The sequence below is a fragment of the Pinus tabuliformis genome, chromosome 6, assembly GCF_031772625.1.
Source record: "Pinus tabuliformis cultivar Carrire ecotype Pingquan chromosome 6, CPIR1, whole genome shotgun sequence".
NCBI lineage: Eukaryota > Viridiplantae > Streptophyta > Pinopsida > Pinales > Pinaceae > Pinus > Pinus tabuliformis.
Window position 1 is genome coordinate 1,188,360,106 of NC_142292.1, and position 11,036 is coordinate 1,188,371,141.

Sequence of the window (11,036 nt, forward strand, 5' to 3'; positions counted from 1 at the left end):
AGATGTGGTGAGTTTGGTCACTGCGTCACCCAATGTCCCAAGAGAAAGAAGGACAAGAAGGGGCAGGAGCAAATGACAATTTCAACGAAGATAGATGAGTTGACCTCCAGGTTGGAGTAGTTTGCAACTTTGCATTGATAGCAACTATACCTCCAGATGGAGTGTAATGCTTTAGACGTGCAGGATCACGCAAGGTTCGAGGAGGCACAACATGGGACAATTGTTTCCTCATGGATCATTACCTTTGCTACAGGGACCCACAATATTCAGTAGCATGACGATCAGTGTTCAACGGGCATAGTCAGATCTTGAGGGACAAAGTAGAGCTAGTTGCAGTAAGATACTAGAGAGGTGCAAAGATAATTGGGCGCAATCAGTTTCTTAGTAGACAATGCAGAGCTAGTTGCAATCAGAGACTCATAGGACAATTGCAGAACCAGTTGCAGGGACGCAGTAGGTCTGTAGAGGTCGAGTTTCCAGTTGCATTTGCAGGAAATTCATATGGTTGATGGAGGCAGTGCGAATTGCCCAGTTACAGGTTGTAGGAGTAGTTCTAGCCTGAGTGAGACTCCACAAAGGAGTTTCCATACTCATTATTGCAGTAGTTGCAGAAAGAGTGCAGTGTTAGTAGCAGAGCAGTGGCAACAATAGTGTGAGGTAGATTAGAGTATGCACAGTGGTTGATGGACAATGTTCGGCAAATTGATTTCTTCACAGTGATTTCCAGTCAGAATGAGATGTGAAGAAAGGAGGTGTAACAGATGTCAGACTTCAACAGTGTGGTCAATCCAGTTACGAGTTGTAAAGGAGAGAGATGCTGAGGGAGAGAACACCTTCCCCGATAAGAGGGAGTGTTAGTTTTTGGATGATATGGTGGCATCAGAGAAGTGTTCTAGTCTCGATTTGTGTTTATGAGGCTAAGGAACAAAAGATCTCCAAAACCCATAAAAGGTTTCAGGAGAAAACACCTAGAGACCACTCAATTAAATTAATTGATCAATAATTAAAAACGCCAAAGTCTAACTTAGGAAAATTGATTAATTAATGGGAATTAATTGAGGTGATTGACCTATGCTCTAAGGATTTCCAAAAAATGACTTGGATCGAGTCTTAAGATGATCTTAACCATCGATCACGATTGGATTTGGGCCGTTGATGCTCCAGCGAGAGATTATAAGAGCAAGTTGATGGAATGGAGATAGACATAAGAGGGAGAGTGAGTTAGCTAAGGCAGATCGAGCTACTTAGTTGCAGTGATTCAATAAGGGTGCAACTCAAGCAGAGAGAGAGTATCAAAGAGAGGGAGCAACAAAAAATTCAGGAGGAGGATTTCGGGGAATTTTCCAACATTTTTGCCAGTGCCGGAGAAGCAAGAGACAAGAGGCCAAATTATTTGCATAGAGGGCCGCATAAGCCAATACGAGTTGCTAGAAACGTTAGTGCGAGTTGCCGGAAAGGAGTCGTTCAAGTTGCCAGAGACTAGTAGATCATCCAGAAAGCAGAGAGAATATTTTATAGAGGCACAGGGGGGTTGGACAACTCACTTGGAGCCAGTTTACAAGCATCATGTGTTATTGCAGGCCAATAGTGCACATTTATGGCAGAGGCCAAGTTGCCAGTAGGAGTGCGAGCAGGCCAGTGGAGGGCGAGTTGGTTTGCAGAGGGAGAAAATGATCTCCCAGATATTTTGGCAGTGTATTTGCCGGAGGATTGCCAGTTGGGCATCTAGATTATTGTACTCTCAAAGATTAGCAATATAATAATAAATAAACCCTCATCTGCTGCATCGGTTTTCCCTTCGGGTTTTTCTGTGGACTTTCAGTCCAAAAATAGTGATGTCGATTTTTAGTGTGTGCATCTATTTCTCGGTTCCTTATTTACTTCCGCAACATATTTATTTTATGAAGAATTGCAATGTGATTTATTCGTTAATTGTTGCAAACAATTAAACTGCTAATCAGTTAGGAGAATTAATTTCAGTTGCTGCAATTTCAAGGAAATTTCACACTTTTAACATATCTATGCAAACTAACATAGGGGAAACCTATGTTGCCAGGAAATGTGGGTTCAGGGGCGGGTGCAGGGACGGGGACGGGTACGTCATTTTTCGAAACAGGGTGCGTGGGTTCGTCGGGGGTATATATATTATATTTTATAAATTATAATATATATGAATTTGTATATTTTTCAACTTTAAACAAGAAAACTAAAATATATATGATTTAAACTTTAAATGTTTAAACATGCACATCATTGAACATTCAACATTCACAATGAAATTTCAAAATTTCTAGTTTGATATCAAGTGCAAATTGGAGTTTACATATTAATAAGAATCATGATATATGTCCATTGTCATACTACATTCAAAATTTGTCTTAAAGCATCTCCAAACAAGAACTGGAAAATTTTAAAATACTAAAATAAAAATATCTAATGGTGAACAATGGCTTCCTCAAGACGTCATCAACATCACTCAAATCTTCAGTTAGCATGCTCTCCAGGTGATGAACCCCAAAAATGGATAATTATATGGGCTCATTCAACTTCCTAATTCGACTTAATCCACCATTCTCATTAGTTTATTGCATGTTTTTGATTATATTTATGCTAATAGAGTGAATTGGGTTAGTCATTATGCCAACAAGTCTAATGTGTGCTTCCTGCAGTCTTTTTGGTCAATTTGGAGACAAAATCAAAGGTTTAAATGAGCACTTGGCAGCCAAATTCGTGGAGAGGATTTTTAGGAAGGTGTCCCCTTCACCTATGGGCCCTTACCTCGAATTCTCCACCATCAGCTCGGAGTTCAAGGGCTACCAAATCAATTATCACAAGGGCAGCCGAGCAAGGGCTAGTAAAGGTACTGTTAACTACAAGTTTTGGCAGCCGAGTTCCTAAAGTTTAGGAGGGCTGTTGGGGTCCTCAATTTGTATAAATAAGAAGGCTTAGGGCCTCATTTCAGTTAGTCACTTTGTAGGCAGAAGTTAGCTAGTTTGTAGTTCGATTTTAGTCATTTTTTAGGCAGTAGATTAGCGCTGCATTTTCAACACATTTTCAAGTTTTCCTTGTGGACAGTTTTTGGAATGTAACTATTCTTTTGATCAATAAAGATGAATCCAGCTTTGCACCAGCTCTAAATCTCTCTTAGGAGGCTGTAGCTCTTGGGGTTGGGCCCATCTCAAGTGCCCAGTACCTCCTTTGTTTACCTTTATGTGTTTTTGCTGCATTCTTAGAATAAAATCTGCTATTTAGATTTAAATCTTGTTTTGTTATTTAGGTTGCTTTTGATGATTAAAAAGGCTTTTTATGTTCAGATTGAGTTGATAGGTTATTGACAGAGAAGATATCCAGAAAAAGGCCATCAAGGACCTCTGATCTCACCTCTCCCTCAGTGGGATCGTGAGCTGGGACAAAGGTGACCTTGCTGCCACCAAAAACACTGTCTTTGCTTCACCATGCAATTAGTAGTGTTAGGTTCGTAGTTGCTAAACTTGATATCAGTTTTGGTTGCATGCTTAGGGTTATGATGGCTTAGTTGCATAGTTATTTCATCTGATTTCAGTGCAAATAAACTTCTGTTCCATTTCTTTGCTGTTATCTAGGTCAGAATAGACTAACGTAACTAGGTCTTTGATTTTCCAAATCCTTGTTTGTTTCGTTTGAAAAACAACTTGCAGAGCACCTGTTATCCTTCTTTATCTGCCCATTCTCCATCAGTCCCACCTGCTTCATCCTCTACTTAGAATCTTTGCCTTACGTTTGCCATTTGCTCACTCTGCCCTAAATTCCCATATTGTTGTGCAACATTGCTCTACCTCTCCTTGAACAAATCCAACCATCTTTGCCACTTCTCAGCTCCATTCCCCAAGTCCTGGACCTCCTCACACCCTTATCTCACCTCCATACCCACTCCTTCATCTTTCTTCCTCCATCCATCCTCCAAAATCCCATTTCTGAACATCTTGTAGAAAATTACAGACATCCTGTAGAAATTACAAAACATCCTGTAGAACCCCTGCAGACTTCCTGTAGAAGCTCACGAGAGCGGTTTCTTGATAGCCAAACTTTGTGAAACTTTCTGGAAGGGTGTTAGGGACCCCTTAGGCCCTCTCCGAACCTTCTCGACCTCCTCCAAGCATTTCCTCTCACCAATCCACCTCTGCGCAATCAAAAAACAGTTAAATCGCATGCATGATAATTCTGACAACTTATTCAAAAATACAAAAAGATGGTTATTTCAGATTTGACTATAAAAGTAGCTTAGACACATGCATTTCATCTTCTTAGAAGTCAATGGCATCTCTCCCAGTAGCTTGCATCCTCTTTCTTGCATCAGTAGAGCTAGCTGGTAAAACTAGGGTTTGATTGGGTTTGCATTTACTTTGCGCTTTCAGTTTCTTTCTGCCAGTAGATTAGCCTCCTTTGAGTTAGCTTTCATCCATCAGTTAAAAAGCTTCTTCTAAGAGCTCATAGAAGTTGGCTTAAGCTCCTAGCAGACTTGTGCCAGCTGATCAAGTGACAGCCGCGGCAAGAGCTAGTGCTTGTGCATACAGCACCGTCGCTTCCAAGTTTGTTACGAACTACCGGGTTGATAAAATTAAAAAAGGGAGTTCCAGGAGTTGCAGCATTATTGCTGCAATACTGGGGCCCACCACAAGGTAGGGATGACTCTCATCTTGAGGCTCTTGCTCATCCATAGCAATTAGAGGTAGCTCAATAAGGCCATCTAGTTGTATCTCCTTGTCCACACACATAACATCGTTTGTGTATTGGTCCCATCTCTTGAAAGGACCCTCGTATCCAGGGTCTTTTCGAGATATGAGACGAAGAGTGCTATGAACGTACACTAAGTTCTCTGCCTTCTTTGAGCCCAACATATTTATTTTTACTAAATGGATAAAGGCATAACTACTCCAATTCCTCTGGCAAGATGAGGAACTAGCTACCCAGAATATTAGGGGAAGCCCATTAAATTAATTTAAAAATAAAATATAAAAGCTAAAATGAACCCAAAAGAACCTGATTTTGGGGTTCCAACACCCATCATTAGGATTCTCCGTACCCGTCAAGACAAAAGAACCCAATTTTTTTTAATGAAGAACCCGGTTCTTCATAGAAGAACCCGATTCTTATGGGTTCTTCTCAAAAGCACCCGAACCCGAATCCGGTACTTGGGACGAAAACCTGGGACAGGTTCGAGAACCCCACCCTCGTGTTCGGGAACCCATGGGACATAGGGGAAACCAATAGGAGGAACCCTAGACCTCCACTACCCCAGTTTCTAGATGGTCATGGAGTTGTAAATCAAGGACCTACAAAACGAAACGAAGATTTTTCAGAATATTTCCGAGAGTATGTGTCACTTGGAAAGGATGTTCGCAACTATGACCTGTTACGGAGTTCGATAGCATTAAATATGGAGATAGGCCCAGGGATCATAATAGGGGCACACAACAAAACTTGATCTATCGCGCCAGGTTGGGAAATTGACCATCCCCTCCTTTGATGGTTCCCCCAAATACTTGATAAGGTCTTGGGTACAAAAGTTAGACACTTACGTCCAACTTAACCAAATGTTGGAAGCAAAGGTCATCAAATTCACTACCTTGCATTTGGAAGGAGAAGCTCATGAATGGTGGTACCATGAATTGGTCACCTCGGAACATTCCAACATTACTTCTTACGTGGACTTCACACAAAGATTGATAGATTGGTTTGAGAGGGAGGATCCAAAGATACAATTCAAGGAGCTAGCACAACTCGAGTAAACTGAAACACCAGATGCCTACATTTCAAAATTTGAGCAAGTAGTTGTTATGGTGACAGACATATCAAAACAAAAGCTAATCATGCTCTTCACAAAATGTTTAGTTAAACCACTGTGTGGTTTTGTCAAGGCCTTCAAACCCACCACCTTACAAGATGCCGTCACTAGGACACAAGACATGGAAGATGCAGTACCTAAAGCTAAATCTCCATCCAAACCACTCATCACTTAGAAGAATAGAGATAAGAAGCCATTTCAGAGAGAGTGGGCTGGGAAGGATAGGTTGGATGACGAGGCTCAGAGCCAGCTGAGAAGGAAGAAACTCTTCTTTAGTTGCAAGGAACCATGGGAACCAGGTCACAGATGCTTGGGCAAGGGAATGTCCACTATGTTGAGGTGATGTCAGACAACAACAATGAAGAAGTACAATGGCAGCACCAAATAGTGAGCCTAGCAGTTTAGATGGGGGGCAGTCCCATGAGGAAACCAAAGAGGATAAGAGACCTTGTACGAGAATTAAGGGTGGTACTATCTCCACTCTTTGTGGAGTCCTTATATACTACTCCTTTAGGCTTAGGGGGGTCATAGAGGGACAACGAGTCACAAGTATGGTCAATGGCAGAGCAACTCACAACTTCATCAATGTAGCTTTGGTGGCAAAGTGAGGTATTGTCACAAAAGAGTTTGAGGGCTTTAACTATGTGGTGGCTGGTGGGTACAACATGACATGCACACAGAGTGTTCGATGCTTGAATGTGATACTGGGAAACTACACATTTACTGATGACTTCTATGTAGTAGCTCTTGCAGACACCAATGTTGTATTGGGCGTACAACGGTTATACTTGTTGGGGAAGTTCTCAATGAACTACCAGGTAATGGAGATGGAATTCAGGGTCTCAAATGGAAGTAAGGTAATGTTGAGGGGCATGTCCAGTGGCGCTCCTCGAGCTCAATTAGCTAAAGAATGGAGGCTGTATTCAAGCATGGAGATATAGCTTGCGCAACATAATGTCTAATTTCGAGTCAGAAGCATGAGTTAGCAGCTAGTAGTATTAGGCAGATATTCAGTTATGGCTAAATAAGCATGACTAGGTTTTGGAGAGATTCCCCTAGGGAGATCTCCTGACAGGGATATTACAGTAGGCTAGGAAAAGATGCTGTAGAGCTGTAGAACTTGTCCTTTGAAGACAATGATATAAATGATCAAGTCGGTCCTGAGATGGAGAGGAAACCTCGCATGAAAGGTTTCAATTTCAAAGACAAATGCCTCATGAATGGACATTGGCAGCAGGAACCACATGCAGATGTTATTCACATGTTTTCCTGTATTTTGGCCATTTTGCCAAACTGCAATCCACGACGAAGATGAAGAGACTAGTAAAATCAATTACGAAGTTGAGTCACCAGATGAAGCAACCTTTTTGGTAGCAGCAAGGGAGGCTTTGAATTTTCAAACATACACAAACAAGTGTTATGCTGCATGAACCAGGTCCAACTTCTTGATCAGGTAGAGAGCAAGTACAAAATCTTAAGTGTATTGGAGTTTAGTTGTGCTCGAAAAAGGTTGTCTGTGATAGTAAGGTATGAGGAGGATCAGTTGTTTCTATTTTGCAAGGATGCAGATAGTGTCATTTTTGAAAGATTGTCAAAGGAGCAAGGACAGGAGTCTGGGGAAGCCACAAGAACTCATATAAGCAAATATGCTGATGCTGGGTTAAGAACCTTGGCAATTGCATACTGTAAGCTTGATGAAGAGAGGTACAAAATTTGGAATGAAGAATATATGGAGGCTATAAATATTAAACACTGTAAGTGCAGACTGAGATGCAAAAGTGGATGCTGTCACAGACAAAATTGAAAAGGAATTGATTCTTGTTGGTGCAATTGCTGTCGAGAACAACCTGCAGAAGGGGGTTCCTCAATGCATTGACAAACTAGCATAGGTTGGTATTAAATTTTGGGTTTTGACTGGAGATAAATTGGAAACTGCCATCAATATTGGATTTGCATGCAATTTTCTGAGACAAGGAATGAGGCAAATATTGATCACATTGGATACACCTGAGATAAATGTAGTAGAGGCACAAGGAGACAAGGAAGTCATTTCAAATGTCTCCAAGGAATGTGTACGAAAACAAATTAGCGATGGACAAATGTAAGTGAGTTCAGTAATGGGAAATGATGATGTGTTACACTGATTATTGACAGGAAGTCATTGTCATAAGCATTGGAGAAAGAGATTAAAGAGAAGTTTCTAAGTGTGGCTATTGGCTGTGCATTAGTTATTTGCTGCTGAGTCTTACCAAAACAGAAAGCACTTGTTACACGACTGCCTAAGGAAGGTAACGAGAAAACCACATTAACAATTTGTGATGGAGCCAATGATGTAGGCATGCTTCAGGAGGCAGATATTGGAATTGGTATCAATGGTGTTGAAGGCATGCAGGCCATTATGTTTCCACTTTTGTATCAGGAAGTACTGCAAAATATCCTCTTTCATTGGGCTTAGATTTTTGGCTGGATGTTTAATGGGATTTGTAGGTCTACCGTAATTTTCTTTTTCTCTACAAGCATCCTTAAGCATCAGGCAATTCGACATGGTGGTCAAGTTTCAGGTATGGAGATCCTTGGAGCAACCATGTATACTTGCATTGTTTGGACAGTAATGGCCATCAATTATTTCATGTGGGAAGGGGAACAGATCTTGCAACATTCGAATCTGCAATTGCTTGAGGACAAACAGTGTTGGGAAGGGGGAACTGTAATGTCCTCTTCAAATTAATTGCCCAAAGGGAAGACATAGTAGCCTATTTAACCCCGTAGGCTACTATTATTATTTAATGTTACTTAGGTAACATTAGATAATATAAATTAAATTTGGGGCAAATGGAGGGAAACTTGCAATGAAAGTTAAATTTGGGGCAAATGGAGGGAAACTTGCTGGTCACTGAAAATTGAATTTAGGAGGGAAAAGCCCCAAAGAAAATCTATAAGAGGAATGGAGAAGAGTCATTATGATCATCATGGATTGTTATTCTTTTTGATTTTGGGCTGAGGTTCTTGGAGGGTTTCAAGGCCCTTTTTATTCAATTGGTTTTGGTGGTGAAAGATTCCACCATGGCCAATCCCTCCACTTTCTCTTGCTAAAGGACCAAGTCCAAATTCTGGCTGAGTTATAACATTTGAGGCAATGAAGGATTGGAGTTTTTCTATTTGTGGCAGCAAAGGGATGGTAAAGTACTTTATGAGGCAATGAGGAGTTGAAGGTTCCCTTTCTGTGGCAACAAAGGGTTGAGAGCCATTCTTCTGAGACATTGAGGGTTAGAGACTACCTTTTTGAGTGAGTGAGGAACTGAATGTTACCTTTTGTGGCAGTGAAGGGTTGGGACCCAATTTTTGACGCAGCGAGGGTTAGAGACTGCCTTTCTGGGGCAACGAGGACTTGAAGATTGCATTTATGAGGCAACGAGGAGCTAGATTTGTCTTCTTGAGGTAACAAAGGACTAATACTTACCTTACAAAGGCAGTGAGGGCTGGTACATGTCTTCTTGAGGCAACGGTCTGACTTTCTGGGGGAGCAAAAGGCAAGAAGCATTCTTTTGATGCAACGAGTGACCAAAAGGGCCACAATCAGGAGACGACGAGGGATTAAGGGCAAATTCAAGTGCTGGTTGCACTAAAGACTGAGGTAGTAAGGGTGAATATGGGTGAAAGGCAGCAACATGGCCTGCTGATATGAGTTGTGGTAACAAGAGGGACGACTAGAGTTGTAAGCTTAAAAAATCATGTTTTGATAACAATATTAGGAGACTATTGATCTTTGTAAGTCTGTGACTTGTTTGTTGATTCAACCCTACTTTATAGTGTTTGCTAGTGGAATCAATTGTTGTTTGCATTCTTGATTATACTAGTTGTGCATTCAATAAAAAATGAGCACTGTTTTATAGATTGATGAGTTTTGTAACACCAATGTTGTGGGGGAGCGCCTTCCCCCCTCTCGATCCCTCTCCCAATCCGCGCTCCGTGGGGAGCGACTCGAGAGCGCGCTCCCTAAATTTTTTTTCGCTCCCTGCCTTTTCGGGAGTGTTTTGCCTTTTTTGCAATTTTTTTTTTAGCAATGTTCGAAATGCAATTTTTTTTGAAAGAAACAAATAATTTTTGATTGGGGCAGCTTAATGATCAAGTCTATGTCCCTAGTATTGATATGCTATTCATGGTAATGTTTAAGTAAAAGTGACATTCTCCTTAATCTTCATTTTCATCCTTCTACTTAAATTTTTAACATTACCATGGAGAAAGTAGAATTTTAGATTTCATTCAAAATCCAGCAGACTTATCAGTTTTTCAGGATTTCAGGATTGGGGGATTGCAATGTTTCCATTGAATTTTGTCATGTATTAGGGTATGGAATTCGTATTTAATCAAGAGCACCAATCCCTCTATGTACCTTGATGTTAGTGACATTGGTTGTCGAACTTCTCTATCATGACCCTCCTAAAAATGTACGCATCACTCAAACAAAATCTTGACTTGACATGCTATGCTTTTTCTATCTTATGTTAATGCTTAGAGGGTGATATTAATGACAAAGATCCCTATACAGATACAAAGGTAATGACAAAGATACCTCTGGATATTAATGCTTAGAGGGTGATATTAATGACAAAGATCTTGATTTTCCAACAAGACTAAAAAATTAGACATTTCTAGTGGTGGCAAGAGGCTCAAGCATAAGAAATAGATAATAGATTTACTTCTCTTTTCTAGTTTCTAGTAGTTTTTATAACTATTGACTCTTTCATATTTATTATGATATTTTTTTAGACAATATATGACAATTTAAGTTTGAAGTTGGCAATTATAACTCAATTAGTAATGAATTATGAATATGATGCTTCATGAAAGTTGAAAGTTGTTTCATTTCATTTTATTTTATAACATTTCATTTCATGTTAGATATTATTTGTTGTAATGGTTACACTTAGCTTACAAGTACAACTTTGGTGATCAATGATGATAAATGTTATATATCGAATTTTGAAGGCTTGAAACTTTAAGATTGATGAATCATGAGACGCAATATGTTGTATGTTACTAACTATGGACGTGGTTGATGAAGATTATAACTTCTAGATGATTGTTGTTATATGGTTCAATCTATGTTTTTTTATGTTTTTTATATCTAATTCATTATTCTACATGTTTTTGTTGACATATATGTATCAAAATATAAAAAATATAAAAATATATATATTATATAAAAAAC

The 11,036-nt window shown here is 39.9% G+C and overlaps 1 pseudogene; it reads left to right on the plus strand.

Annotated features, from left to right (window-relative positions):
* The first annotated feature begins 6,245 nt into the window (after nt 1-6,245).
* LOC149263006 (putative phospholipid-transporting ATPase 9 pseudogene) lies at nt 6,246-9,747 on the plus strand (annotated as a pseudogene).
* Nucleotides 9,748-11,036: the final 1,289 nt, after the last annotated feature.